This window comes from Bacillus rossius, chromosome 2 (assembly GCF_032445375.1).
Source record: "Bacillus rossius redtenbacheri isolate Brsri chromosome 2, Brsri_v3, whole genome shotgun sequence".
NCBI lineage: Eukaryota > Metazoa > Arthropoda > Insecta > Phasmatodea > Bacillidae > Bacillus > Bacillus rossius.
Window position 1 is genome coordinate 45,508,282 of NC_086331.1, and position 14,314 is coordinate 45,522,595.

General features: G+C 36.9%; 1 protein-coding gene across 3 annotated transcripts in view; it reads left to right on the plus strand.

The window, feature by feature from the left end:
• The window catches only part of LOC134529260 (uncharacterized), a 141,044-nt gene that overhangs the window by 23,571 nt on the left and 103,159 nt on the right, over positions 1-14,314 (plus strand). For 2 of the 3 annotated variants that reach the window (XR_010074515.1, XM_063363159.1), the window contains exon 1: positions 7,436-7,705. The exons of the other annotated variant lie outside the window; for it this stretch is intronic. The gene's annotated coding sequence lies outside the window, so the exon portion shown is untranslated. Of the gene's footprint in view, positions 1-7,435; positions 7,706-14,314 lie in introns of those variants that run through there. 3 annotated transcript variants of the gene reach the window in all.

Here is a 14,314-nt window from a genome sequence, read left to right on the forward strand (position 1 = left end):
ACAGGTATATTGTTTTGAGTTGTTTTTCGTAGAGTGAATGATTAATAAACTTTGCAGAAGGTAATGAAAAACAAAATATATTTTTTTTTAATATTAAGTCACACTTGACACTTGTCAAAAATAAAATCGAGGACAGGGATCCAGCTATTCAATATGTAAATTATTGAGTGATTTTTTCGGCGGAATTTGGTATTTTTCCCGAATTTTTAGGTCAATTAATACATATATCCAAGATGGCAGTCATATAGGTTCACTGGATGCTGGTATTAGAGGATTTTAAGCCCCTTTAGGTCTTACCATCTTATTTATAGAAATTGATAATATTACGTAAAAATAATTTGTTTGCATCGCCCAGGGATCGAACCAAGTACATGAATCGATTGAATCAATCATTACTTTAATGAGTGAATTTTTTGATGAATTTTGGATTTTTCCTGAATCTCTATCTGCATAAATATATGTTTCCAAGATGGTGCTCAAATTTCAAGATGGCGCGCACCTCAATAATAATAAATTATTACTGCACTCTAGCAGGTTAAAATAAAACTAGTATGATGGTAATGCTCTCTAAAAGATGAGTACACACACGAGATGGTGTCCTCCAGAAGATGAATACAAGATGGTGACAATTTCCTCTAGCAGGTGATATATGTTAACTATCGCTCCTGGTAGAGTGTACTAAACACAAAATGTCAGATCCATGATGGTCATCAAGGTCAAGGTCAAAGATCAATGTCAAGACAAGAGTTCAAGGTCAAAGTTTAAGGTCAAGGTCAGAGATAACTTTCAAAGTTTAAGGTCAAGGTCAAAGTTCAAGGTCAAGTGTAAAGTTCAATGACAACAGTCGAGGTTAAAGGTATGGTGAACAGAAAATTACACTAACATGGCATCAGCACACTCTAGCAGACGAAAACATGATGGTGGCCTTCAGCAGATGAAGACAACATGGCGGACATGATGTCATACCAGCTGAAGATATATACCTTGGTGGTCGGAGGTCAGTCTGCAGGTGGTTTCCATGGAGGAAGGATCTGTTGTTTTTTTTATTTTTTGCTCTAACCGGGTTCGAAAGAAGGAAAGGAATCGATTAAATCACTCAGTAAAATAATAGGTTCTTTTATTATGAATTTTGAACTTTTTTTCATTAAAATCGGATAATAAATAAAGATTTTCAAGATGGCATTTGTAACAATAATTGATGTAGTGGTGACATAAATTAAAATTTTTTGTGGTATAAGACATTTTTATTAAATTTTAATGAGAATTCTTAAAATATTTATTAATAAATTACTGGTTAATGCTTGTCGGGAATCGAACTGAGGACCGAAATTTTTTAAGTATTTGAACATTTGAAACAGGGACTTTTTAAAATATTTTTTGGAATTTTTTCGGAATTTCTAGCATTAAAAATATGGATTTTCAAGATGGCGGGCGTAACGATAATTTCAGCAGTTACATCTGAATACAAGATGGCGGTTTCTATCACGAACAGAAGATGATATAATAACTTCAAATTAAAAAATATTACAATTCCGAATATGCATGTTATTTTTATATAAACCTTATTTTATTCTCAGTCTGGTAACTGTCTTGATGGCCGTGTGGTCAATGGTGTATGTTTTCCAACCTAGTGGTCAGAGCTGCAATGGTTCAAATCACAGTGCTTCCAAAGTATTTTGAATAAAATATTAAATTTAATATGTCGATAAGGACCATACTAGCTGAGTTAGGTAATGGAACATCGACCTTATGTGATGAGACAGGGCAACTCTGGCACTCTCTGCGAACACACAGCAGAAACAAATTCGTTGGTATCCAAGATGGTGGCCTCCAGCAGAACAAAAAAAATCAATATGAAGGCAATGTAGAAAATTTCATCATAAAAAGGAGTAGGGTGCTCTATTTAAAGATGGTGGGTCCAAGATGGGGGATCCAATTGGGGGATCCAAAAACGTTGCCAAGGTTAAGGTCAAGGTCATCCAAGATGGCTGCCATGACATCAGTTTGGTCGGTTATTGTCCATCACCACACTCCACAACCTGTAGCCTGTCCCCATACATACTTTCATATACTACTGGCAGGATTCTTATGGATAGTACTTAGTAAGGTATTATGATATATGTGCATTTATTGGTGTGTTTAGCACAGATTTTAAAATGTAAGTTTAAATTTTCATTTTTAAAATTTTTGCATTTTTATTCTTATTTTATTTTTGTCAGACTTCTGTACACTCTTATCAAACCTTTTTCATCCTAGTTCTCTTTCCCTGGTTTTCGGTGCACTCTAGTGGCCGTGTCCTTAAGTCTCTCCCTCTCTCTCTCTCTTCTTTGGCCACCAGAAACACTCTTGTTACCCCCCCCCCCCCCCTTTAAAACTCAATGCTGGTTCCAAGAAACCAAGCGCGAGATTTGGAGGTCGAAGTTAAACTTAGGTCGACTGCGCCTCCACAGAGCACGTGGCGCTCGATGGCTATAGATGTTTTTACCAAGCAACAGATCTTTGTTTTACCTTGCCTCGGACGTCTTCGGCTCCTTTCGGCGCTGAGCCATAGCCCACCCCCCCCCCCCCCCCCCCCACGGCATTCCGGGTCCCAGCATCCTTTTTTATAGACGATATAGCCGCCATGATGGAATTCATTCGCGGGCTGTTGGGCTGACTACATCGGCGTCTCTGTCAAGTTGCAACTCGACTAATAAATCGCAAGTAGATCTGCCTTCTACTGCGGTATAGGATGTAATCATCTCGGCCGAGGGAATTTTTCCCTAAACTTTTCCTTATCCTCTGTTAGTTAGTCAGCCAACCAGAATAGCTACGTTTTAGTATTTTTTTTAATTATTTTCTATGTTCTTCAGCGACATCTCCGCGTCGCGCGTCCTAACTGGCGATCGCACAACATGAGTGGAATCATCTGTCATCACCCTGCTTTGGTGAGTCTTTTTATTTCAATATTTTCCCCAATTCGCTCCTTTTTAGCGGGCTTTTGCCCGATTGATGGTCTGTCTGCTACCTGGTCTAATCTCTGTCGATATTGGACCTTGTTGCAGGCAGGGTACAAGAGATACCCACCGATTGAAGGAACACCAGCATCATCCGAGAATTATCATTCGATAAATGGTCGTGATTCAAAGTCAATTGAGTGAACCCCAACAAAATTTATTCTGCTCTTCCCGCCGACTTGTATCTGGTCGTGAGTTCTGAACGACAAAATTTCTTAAATCTTGGTGTTTCAGTGGACAGGGGAGAAGATTTTGTTAACGATATAAAATTATATCTTCAGTAATTATGACTCAAGAAGAATCAACCCTTATCGGACATGGTGATTTCACTATGGTTAGAACCTTGTTAAATTTTCGCTAGATTCGCGGTCCGGACTCGCTAGCACTATAAATTGTGTTCATGTTTTCTTCAATAATAATTGCTAAGATGTTTAAATGCTAATTTGTTGATCGATGTTTAACCGGCCTTGATCTTTTCTGGTAAAATCTATTTAAAGAAAGGTTATGCAATACATTAAACCAGGAAGCCTATAGATCACATGACTTATTTTGTTGTTTTTATTTGAGTACCTATATATATATATATCTACCGATCCACTAACTCCCAAATGGATTGTGTGTAGGGAGTTGCTATATTGTTTTGTTCTCCGACTCGTGCCACCTCTGGTGATGTTCGAATTTTATGTCAATATTGTAGCTTGTTGTTCAGCTGTTTCCTAAGACTTTTTAGAGGTGTTATAACACTAAAAATTAATTGCACTAGAGGTGTTACAAATGGTAGCAGAGCATGGTTTGGTCTATAGGCATACCTATGACAATTAGGCTTATGCAAAATTAAAAATAAAAAATTCTAAATTTTGAAAAAAAAAATATATATAAATTTTGGTCACTTAGACCAGGGTTGTACGAAGCAAATTGTGAACTGTTCGCTGGTACACGCTGTAGTAAAATCGCACTTAAATATTTTAAATTATATTGAGTCTTAACATCCCACTGTGACTGTGTTTGAGCGCAGCGCTAGAGACCGCCCACGCCTTGTTGGTTCGACGTTCCTGAGGCAGCGTGCATTCGCGAGCGCGCGTTACATTCTCCCTGTGAACCACTTTCCCCCTTCCCCTCTCGCCACACCGGCTCTTTGAGGCAAGGTCATTCTGTTGCCCAACATGTCCAGCAGCGTAAACAACGCGTTGCAATCTAGCCTGATCCTCACGGCCGACAGTGCCCTGAGTTTGTCTTAATTCTGTATTTTGATCTGTGTTTTGTTTTAAACACTACCATCGGAAAACAAGGCTGGATTGGTGGAAAACAAAACACGTCCACTTATTGTTATTATTCTTTTAAAAGATTTACTAAATCCCCCCAAAAATAATATACATAGAAGTCCTTTCGGACATTGTGGTATTTTTTGTCTCTCTACGCTTATGCGCAGTGCCATGTTACTCTCATGTTCAGGACCGCCAACCTGACGGCTACCTTTTCCTCCCTGTTGTCCACATGCCTTGTGTTGTTAATAAGGCAAGCACATTTTCGTAGCCACCACTGACTTCTTTGACAATTTACTTTTTGGGAATCTAAAATATGGTATATAAAAATAAAAATTAAATTGAAGTATAATTTCATTTTGTTTTGAGCACATAATAATTAAATGCGGTGTTATATATAAATGTATACATAATTATATTTGACATTTTAAGAATAATCCCAAGTTAAGATTCATAATATTTAAATGGGGTCTAGAAATTACTTTTATAAACATTCTTAATTTAATAATCATAATATAACTTTACACCAATCATTTAATATTACAACTAATGTTAACATAAATATGCTATTTACTATTGTCCCAAGTACTTAATATTTACTAGATGTAATCCATATGTTAACATTTAAATTTTACAAGAAGTTAATTTTGTAAATTTATCTAAGGTCAGATATAATAATTATAATGACTATAATAATAATAGGATTTATCGTATTCATTTCTAAAATAATTTCATTCTATTTAATTCTAAATTAATATATGCCTTGATGCTATTGTTTATTGTTTTTTTTACTTTTCCAAAATTTGTATCCATCATATAACTAGCACTTTTGTTCTGATGATATTATTTTTGATCATCTAGTGAGAGGTGTATCCATTTTAGCCGTTGACGAAAGGTTCCTAAATTAAGTTGTTGTGGTGTAAGTTAACTAACCAGATATTTTTATAAGCTAGTACGGAGATGATGATTGCCTAGGACGTCAAGTCCATTTGTTTACATTGACTATTTTAACCAGTAACTGAACTGTATATTCATTGTTTCTCAGACTGTATTGAGTGTTAACTAATTTTGTATTATTGTTTCAATAAGATTTGTATTTTCATTAATAATTAAATTTTTTTCACTGTACAGCTACATAAACAGAATTTGAGCACAGTAGCTGATACCTTTGTGCATCTAGATATTTAAAGTTTTATTTTAATTCTCTTAATTGTCTTACACACTCTCCCTAAAATTAGTAGCTATTTTACATCATTATGATAATATTATTATACTTTCTTTTGCAATTGTGACTTCCAAGGTGGCATCAAGATTTAATATTTGTGTGTTTCCTAAAAGTCGAGCTAGGTCAAGCTAGCCACCGAGCTGTGCAAAAGTAAGGGTCCTCTGCGCCAACGAGCCACGACCCGGTCCTCTAGGTGAAACATCCTATGACCACCGAGTGTCACTGGGTTAGATCCCCAGCACTCAACCTTCGAACGACCTATGTTCAGGCAGTGTGAACTTTTGTGCCCGCCATGGAAGATCCGACGGCAAAATTAATCAATTAAAATTTAGTTATGTTTATTAGGATTATATTATGCGATGTTAAGATTTTGTATATATATTTTTGTATTAATAAAATTTGAGTGCGATGATTTATATTAATTAAAATTTAATTATATTCACAATTAATAATTAGATAACATAACGTTTAAAATATAGTTTACCAAATAAAATATTTTTCAGAATATAAATATTATGGATTTACACAGTCTGTGTTTGTTTTAATCTTTTTTTCTCAATTCATCTAAATTCGTTGATCATTCGGGCTTCGAACCCGATCTAACTCGGGGTGAAATTCCCTCTTAGGTATCTTTGCTTCAGCCTGTTGGACTGATCAACCGTCAGAGCTTGAACATATTGATCCTATGTGAGTTAAAAAATGTATTTTTCGAGGATAAGATGTACTTAGGTTTTTGAGCAAGTATAAAATTATATAATTTAGTTTAATCCATCGCCAGAGTGTGCAGGGCTTGGACCCATGCCTTCGACTTCTTGTGGACAAACAAATATGTACAGGGGTTTTCATTCCCCTTTTAGATTGTAAGTTATAGGGGTATCCAATCCCCTTATATCACGGAGTGCTCAAGGACGCATTTCCCTTGTTTTGGCCTGAGTAATTTCGGCTTTCCATCACAGTACCCACTTTGTAAAGCTACACGATGTCCAACATCTGAGATCAACGTGATTCAATATTTACTTTATTAACTATGTCTGATCATTACATATAATTTTAGATTTATCATATGCTAAAAATTAAAATTTTATTATGAGTCTCTTGACATAACAATATTTGAAACTTTCTTTATTAATAATGCACCCACAATAATTATCTATAATTATACATTTTCTTTCAGAATAAGAATTTTTCTAATAAAATTAGTAATTGAGATTATCTGTAAGGTTTTACCACCTACATTAACCAATAAGTTTATTCATTTCCCTCTATCTCAACCCGACTCCCTCTCTTAACTCAACGCGACTGCCGACGCGCCGCAGCCGTGCGTCTAATGTTAGTAGTAGTATACAGCCGAACCTTGTAACTTTCCGAACTGAAAAGTTATTTTGTTGCATTTGTTTTCCCCGGTGCTTCGCATATTAGCGGGGGAGTATGTGCCGTTTATTGGTGTTTTGGCACAGATTTGAAATTTTAAGTTTTCATTTTCATTTTTAAAAATATGCATATTTATTCTTATTTAATTTTTGCCAGACTTCATTAAACTCTTATCAAACCTTTTTCATTCTAGTTCTCTTTCCCTGGTTTTCGGCGCACTCTAGTGGCCGTGTCCTTAAGTCTCTCCCTCTCTCTCTTTCTTCTTGGCCACCAGAGCACACTCTTGTTCCCCCCCCCCCCTTTTAGCACAATGCTGGTTGCAAGACACCAAGCGCGAGATTTGGAGGTCGAAGTTAAACTTAGGTCGACTGCGCCTTCACAGAGCGCGTGGCGCTCGACGGATATAGATGTTTTTACCAAGCAACAGATCTTTGTTTTACCTTGCCTCGGACGTCTTCGGCTCCGTTCGGCGCTGAGCCATAGCCAGCCCCCCCCCCCCCCCCCCTCAGCATTCCGGGTCCCAGCATCCTTTTTTTAGACGATCTAGCCGCCATGATGGAATTCATTTGCGGGCTGTTGGGCTGACTACATCGGCGTCTCTGTCGAGTTGCACCTCGACTAATAAATCGCGTGTAGATCTGCCTTCTACTACGGTATAGAATGTAATCGTCTCGGCAGAGGGAATTTTTCCCTAAACTTTTCCTTATCCTCTGTTAGTCAGCCAACCCGAATAGCTACGCTTTAGTATTTTTATAAATCTTTTCTATGTTCTTCAGCGACATCTCCGCGTCGCGCGTCCTAACTGGCGATCGCACAACATGAGTGGAATCATCTGTCATCACCCTGCTTCGGTGAGTCCTTTGCTTTCAATACTTCCCCCAATGCGCTCCTTTTTAGAGGGCTTTTGCCCGATTGATGGTCTGTCTGCTACCTGGTCTAATCTCTGTTGATATTGGACCACGTTGCAGGCAGGGTGCAAGAGATACCCACCGATTGAAGAAACACCCCCGTCAACCGAGAGTCACCCCTCGATAAATGGTCGTGATTGAAAGTCAATTGAGTGAACCCAAACAAAATTTATTCTGCTCTTACCGCCGAAATTTTTCTGGCAGGGAGTTCTCAACGACAAAATTTCATAAATCTTGGTGTGCCAGTGGACAGGGGATAAGAATTTGTTAACGATATAAAATTATATCTTCAGTAATTATGACTCAAGAATAATCAACCCTTATCGGACATGGTGATATTGTAATTTTTTGCATAGGATTCAAAACCAACATTGTAAACATTTCACTTTGGCTAGAACCTTGTTAAATTTTCGCTATATTCGCGGTCCGGACTCGCTAGCAATATAAATTGTGTTCATGTTTTCTTCTTTAATAATTGCTAAGATGTTAAAATGCTAATTTGTTGATCGATGGTTAATCTGCCTTGATCTTTTCTGGTAAAATCTATTAAAAGAAAGGTTATGCACTACATAAAAGAATAAATACTAATATTATAAATGCGAAAGTAACTCTGTGTGTCTGTTTGTTTGTTACCTTTTCCCGGCTGAACGGCTGAACGCATCGAAATTAAATTTGTCAAGGAGATAGATATTATCCCGAGGATGGACATAGGCTATATTTTGTCTAAAATAAATAATCTTTTAACGGGTTAAAAAATATATCTTAATTTAATGTAAAATTTGTCATAGATATACAAATTGTTAGTGTCATTCCTCTATGTCTGCCGAGAATAGCTTTCAAGCCATTACGTTACGTTTTGCTATTGTAAGAAATTGAGTAGGGAGTAAGAAAAATTAAAGCTCTGCATCGTAGTACCTCAACACACCAGTATATGTCACTATTAGTTTTTTTATTAATAGTTTTATAGTTTGCACTTCCTAACTAATATTATAAAAGCGAGTGTGTGTTTGCTACGCCATGAAATTTTGCATAGAGATAATTTATGGGCTGGAGAGTGACATAGGCTCATTTATATGTACGGTTCCAGTGGAATTTTGTTAATACCTCTAAAATTGCGTAATTTTTTATTGTTACATTTTGTTTGGTTGATCGCAAGATAAATTTATTTATATATATATATATATATATATATATATATATATATATATATATTTATTTAAATTCTTCTAAATATATTTTCTCCCTACCTAGGGCACTCATAATTCTTTTAAATTTCACGTGTATGTTTTCAATGTCATTCGAGTACAATGTTTTTTTGTCAAATTGATCATTATTTATACTTTCTGTTTCATTTTGGAAACATACTTTTTTTTAGGTATTATGACAAATAAAAGAAATTAGTTTCACTAAAATTCTTAAGTTTTTATTGTGTAGATAGTTTGAAGTTTAATATTATGTAGGTACGTAAGTTCTTAAACTTATAAATTTCTTCGAAATTTATTCATACGTTGGTAGGGCCTACAAATTTTTTCTATTTGTCCATATTGTTATTTTTTAGAGTAACTACTTATTTGCAAGGAGTTTGGGTTAGTGTTTATAATTTATCTGCTAAGCGCCAAGCGTCTCTTAGGGCTGCCGAGACCGAAGACCAGAAATATTTGTCAATTATGTAATATATTGTTGAAAAATTTGAATTTTACTATTTCAGGAAGTTTGATTTTTTTTATTAATTACAGTAGTTAACGTGTAATTGCCTTCTTCCTTTATTTCATATTAACCATTATATTTGGTTTAGTGTGAAATAATTTTATTTATGTATGTTTTAATTTCATTTAATTTCTTATATATATATTCTTACCTACCTAATTCTATTAAATTTCAGGTGGATGTTAACATTGTCATTCGAGTAGTACAATTTTTTTTGTCAAATTGGTCGTTATTTATACTTTTTGTTTCATTTTTGACAATGTTTTTTTTACTTAATTCAAAGATTTGTGGTGTGTACAGGGAGTGAAATCTCTATTAATTTCTAGACTCCTTTGGATAAGCGGAATATGGCCAGCAAAGTTTTACATTTAAACAAATCCTCGAAATGTTTTAAACATTATGACTTAAATAAATAAAGCGTGTAAAAATAGTTTCACAAACATCCTTAATTTTTTGGTGTATAGTTTGAAGTTTAATTTTATGTATGTACGTAAATTCTTAAACATAGAGTTATTAATTAATTTATTTAGAAAATTATTCATAGGTAGGTAATAAGATTTTCTATTTGTCAATATTGTTATTATTGTAGATAGCAGTACAGTAAATGCCTACATTCTTATATTCCTTTATATCTCTTTCGATTTTGAATGTTTCCGAGCCACTCGGGGTCCTCAACATAACCCCCCCCCCCCCCAGAAGTCAAAGCCCCAAAAACCCCATTCAGGGTCATCAAAATCACCCCTCCCCCTCTGGGGACAAAGCCTCAAAATTTCGAAAATTTCAGGAATTTCATAAATCTATTCTTTCGAGATGGGAGTGTTCCGAACCATTCGAGTTCCTGAACCTCCAACCCCCCCCCCCCCCTTTTCCACAAAAATGAAAGCCCCACAATTTCGAAAAATTGGAGGAAATTGTATTAAAATTAAGTCATTATGAACTAAAGTGTCCAGGGCATGGTGGGAAATTTACCCAAAGACGTCTTCTCCATCAAACTTGGAGGAAAACGTTGGGAGGGGGGGGGGGGAGGTGGAGAGAAAAATGCCAAAAGCTAAAATTTCGAAACAGTTCAATTTTTTATTTAACTATATATTACTTTTTTTCGATTTGGAGTGTTTCCTAGCCATTCGAGGTCCTAAAACTAACCTCCCCCCACAAGGAGTCAGGGCCCCAAAATTTCGACGTTTAAAAATTTCAAAAATCTATTCTCTTTAGATTTTGAGTGTTTCCGACCCATTCAGGGTCCTCAACCTACCCCCACCTCAAGGGATAAAGCAACAAAATTTCGAAAATTTCAGAAATTTCGAATATCTGTTCTCTTTAGAGAGATAAATAGAGATAGAGAGATACATAGATCTACAATAGATGTAGATAGAGATAAATATATATAGAGAGATGGATAGATTATTTGTGTATGTGTAACTACTTCAAACATATTACAAAACAAAACTGAATGAGGCATTGAAATGCATGCCGAGCAATGGAATCTTTTCAATATTCGTAATCTCTTATTTTTCAGCTTTTTTCTATAGTGCTTTATATAGTCTAGATTACATACATACCACCAATTTTTATATATATACTGGTAAATAACTATACACTAGCAGAAAAACGTCTGTCGGGATCTGAAAGTGATATAAATTATTTTGCACACTTTACATTCAAATTAAGAAGACAATTACTAACTACATCTGATTTCGAAAAAGGTCCCGCTCACCCTGTTTTCATCCCGGGCAACGCTGGGTACTGCAGCTAGTATTAATATAAATAAACCAGGAAGCCTATAGATCACATGACTTATTTTGTTGTTTTTATTTTATTGAGTACCTATATATATACCAATCCACTAACTCCCAAATGGATTGTGTGTAGGGAGTTGATAAATTGTTTTGTTCCAATTTTGTAGCTTTTTACTCAGCTGTTTCCTAGGACTTTTAAGAGGTGTAATAACACTAAAAATCTAGGGCACGAGAGGTGTTACAGATAAAGGATGTGTAGAGACAAGATCGAATCACTCAGCTATTAAGGTTGTGGAGGGGTCAGGGTGAGGGTGAGGTGGTTGCGCTGGTGACGCATGAACAAGATTGGCAAGGAGTGGGAAGAGGTCTGGAAAGGGGCATACTAAACCATGTATATATATATATATATATATATATATATATATATATATAAGTGTGTGTGTATATATATACGACTGATGTTTGAGAACAAAACTTCAGTTCAATGTTAGCGATGTTACACAAACTCTCTCTTAATGACTTGTGTAACTGGTGGATCTTTTAGTTACAAAGGTAAAACAATAAAAAGGGTGATTTTGTCTGAATATAAATGCCTTTACATTTTTTAACCATTAATTGCTTTCACACCAATAAATAAAACATTGATTTTACAAACAGGTTAAAAAGTTAACTTAATTTATGTATATGTATATTGACAAAGTATATTAAAATTATAACTTTCAGTTAGTTGGTTGACGAATATATTAAAATTATTGCATTATATAAAAAAAAATATTAAGTAAAATATATTTAATTAATGGGCTGGCCTGAATAAGACGATTACCATTAAGTTTACATTAGGCATAATTAAAACGGAATCATAAACAATAAATTAACATAAACAATCTCCAGTAATTAAAGTTATCAAAGTTCTGCAATAAATAATGTTGGATGTTCCAGTCTCTTTAACGGAGTTATATGCTGGACACGCTGAAGACATCACAAAAATCTGGAGCTCTGGAGATTTGACGTTAGCTGGACGAAGGTGATCTGTTACAAGGTACCAGGGTACCATAGTCGTGCAGCTTCCCGGAAGGAGTCGAGTGTGGTGTGGTCAAGTCCTCATCTGGCACTTGGACCCTGTTTGCGAACAAGCCCGGATCGAACATGATTATAACTGGTTCACAGACAGTTCGTAAAATAGGCAGAAAATTCTCACTAAAACTGTGATGGTCTGGTCTGGGAATAACGTTTGACAAAGACTCGCCTGACAGGGAGGTGGCTTCTGGCATCAGCAGGGTAGCCTACCAAGGTGCGAACCTCGCGAAGATGTGCGGTTGTCGCTGGCAATTCCAGGATTTATAATCATTATTAAATTTAGCAAGGATGAACTACCTCTACCATGCACACAGAATGACTAATTAAAGATTAAAAATGAGTTGTAGGGAGAACATCCCAGTTGACTACATATTTTCACGACATCTGGACTGACATCTTTTTTTGCGGCACGCTGATATTGCGAAATTGTCAGTCTGCTCTCGCGGCGCGAAGTATTTTCGGGGCAGCAGCGACTAGTTATTAAAAATGTGATGTCAATCATAAGAAAGGGGAGAGACTCCGGCTTCCGGATTGAAAGGTTCCAAAGAATTCCAAGGGGTTGGTTGAGAAATACTGACTTCGATATCTCGAAGTTGGTGGTACTGGCCGATGCCAGCGTGACCTACTGAGGGGTATCCGAAACAAGGAGAGATCTACTCGCATATCTCTCGCACGAGATGCGTAGAGCTTATGGAGGGGACTAGTGCAGTGCTCTGGTGGCTTGGAAATGAACTACGGTGCACTGTTTGTTGCATGAGGCACCAGGGAGCAGGCGTTTAGCGGGCGTTCAAACACCCAGGTGAAATAACTTGCAAATCTGCCACGAGAGGGCAGAGGCAGTGAATTCGCAGACCGATGAGCATCCTTGGAATCAGCCGGGGTTGATGGCCTGCCATTGGACTGGGCATGGTTCCCTGGAAAGGCAGTAGGGGATAAAAATGTGCTTGAGGCATTGGAAAACTCTCTCAGCATAGGCCAGATATGTGCCGGGGGCTTGAGCAAATAGACCCGTGCTCGTGTCTGGAATCGCTCGCGTAAGGCTGGCTTGCAGAAGAGCTCCGAGAACACAGTGCCCTGGGAGAAAGCCGACATAAGCCGTCTTGATCACAGCTCTGAGGAGAATTACAGGCGATGGATGTGCACCAAGGCGGAGATAAAACGAGCGTAATGTCTGACTTGGACTGGGTCGGCAAAATCAGATTTAGTGCTAGGAAAAGATTAGGGAGACTGGCCTGACAAAGATTTAATGTGAGTGTACAGACAACGGAAAAAGTTTAAGTTTTTAACTGCAAATATGACTGACAAAATTATTTTTCAAAATTCAAATTTATAAGTGTGCCAAAAAATGCTAATTGGGGGCATGGCTATTATGCAGTATTTTTGTAGTAATATGGTTATATTTCAAAACAGCGACTTCAACCATAATTTTTCGAGTGTATATAATAGTGGGCCCTCTGCGCACATTACTGTCATCAAAATTACGAGTGATGAAGAGGAGGATAAAGAAACTTTCCTCAACAACTGGGTAGCTATCTAGCGATACAGGCATCAGTACCGTCGCTGGACATGAGAAGTGCGGTTGGGTTTAACTCCCGAGCTAGATTGGTTATCACTAGAATTTGCCCAACAATTTTTAGGGGTAAACTCCCAACAGCCACTGAACCATGGAAACGTGTTTGTGGCAGTGCAACCTCTCACCTTCATTACTACTATCAGTCATGATGGAGAATCAAACCCATCACCACCCCTAATTATGATTACTGCTATCCAGCAGCTCACTTCAAACCTTGCTGGGGTGTGTGGCCTACCACCACCCATTATCACCAATATTGCTGCTGGACAGCAGTAAACCTCTAAAATTCGTGCTGGATCACTACCTTTGGCTTCGCTTCTCCTGGTGGGATCACTTATGCCACTGATGGCGACTGCAAGACATTGACAGTAAAGGTAAGGAGGGAGTTCTTTGACAGCAGCTACTGTGGGTGGTGAGGGGTAATGATCAGCAAAGTTAAATAGAGCCCACCTTGAGGAG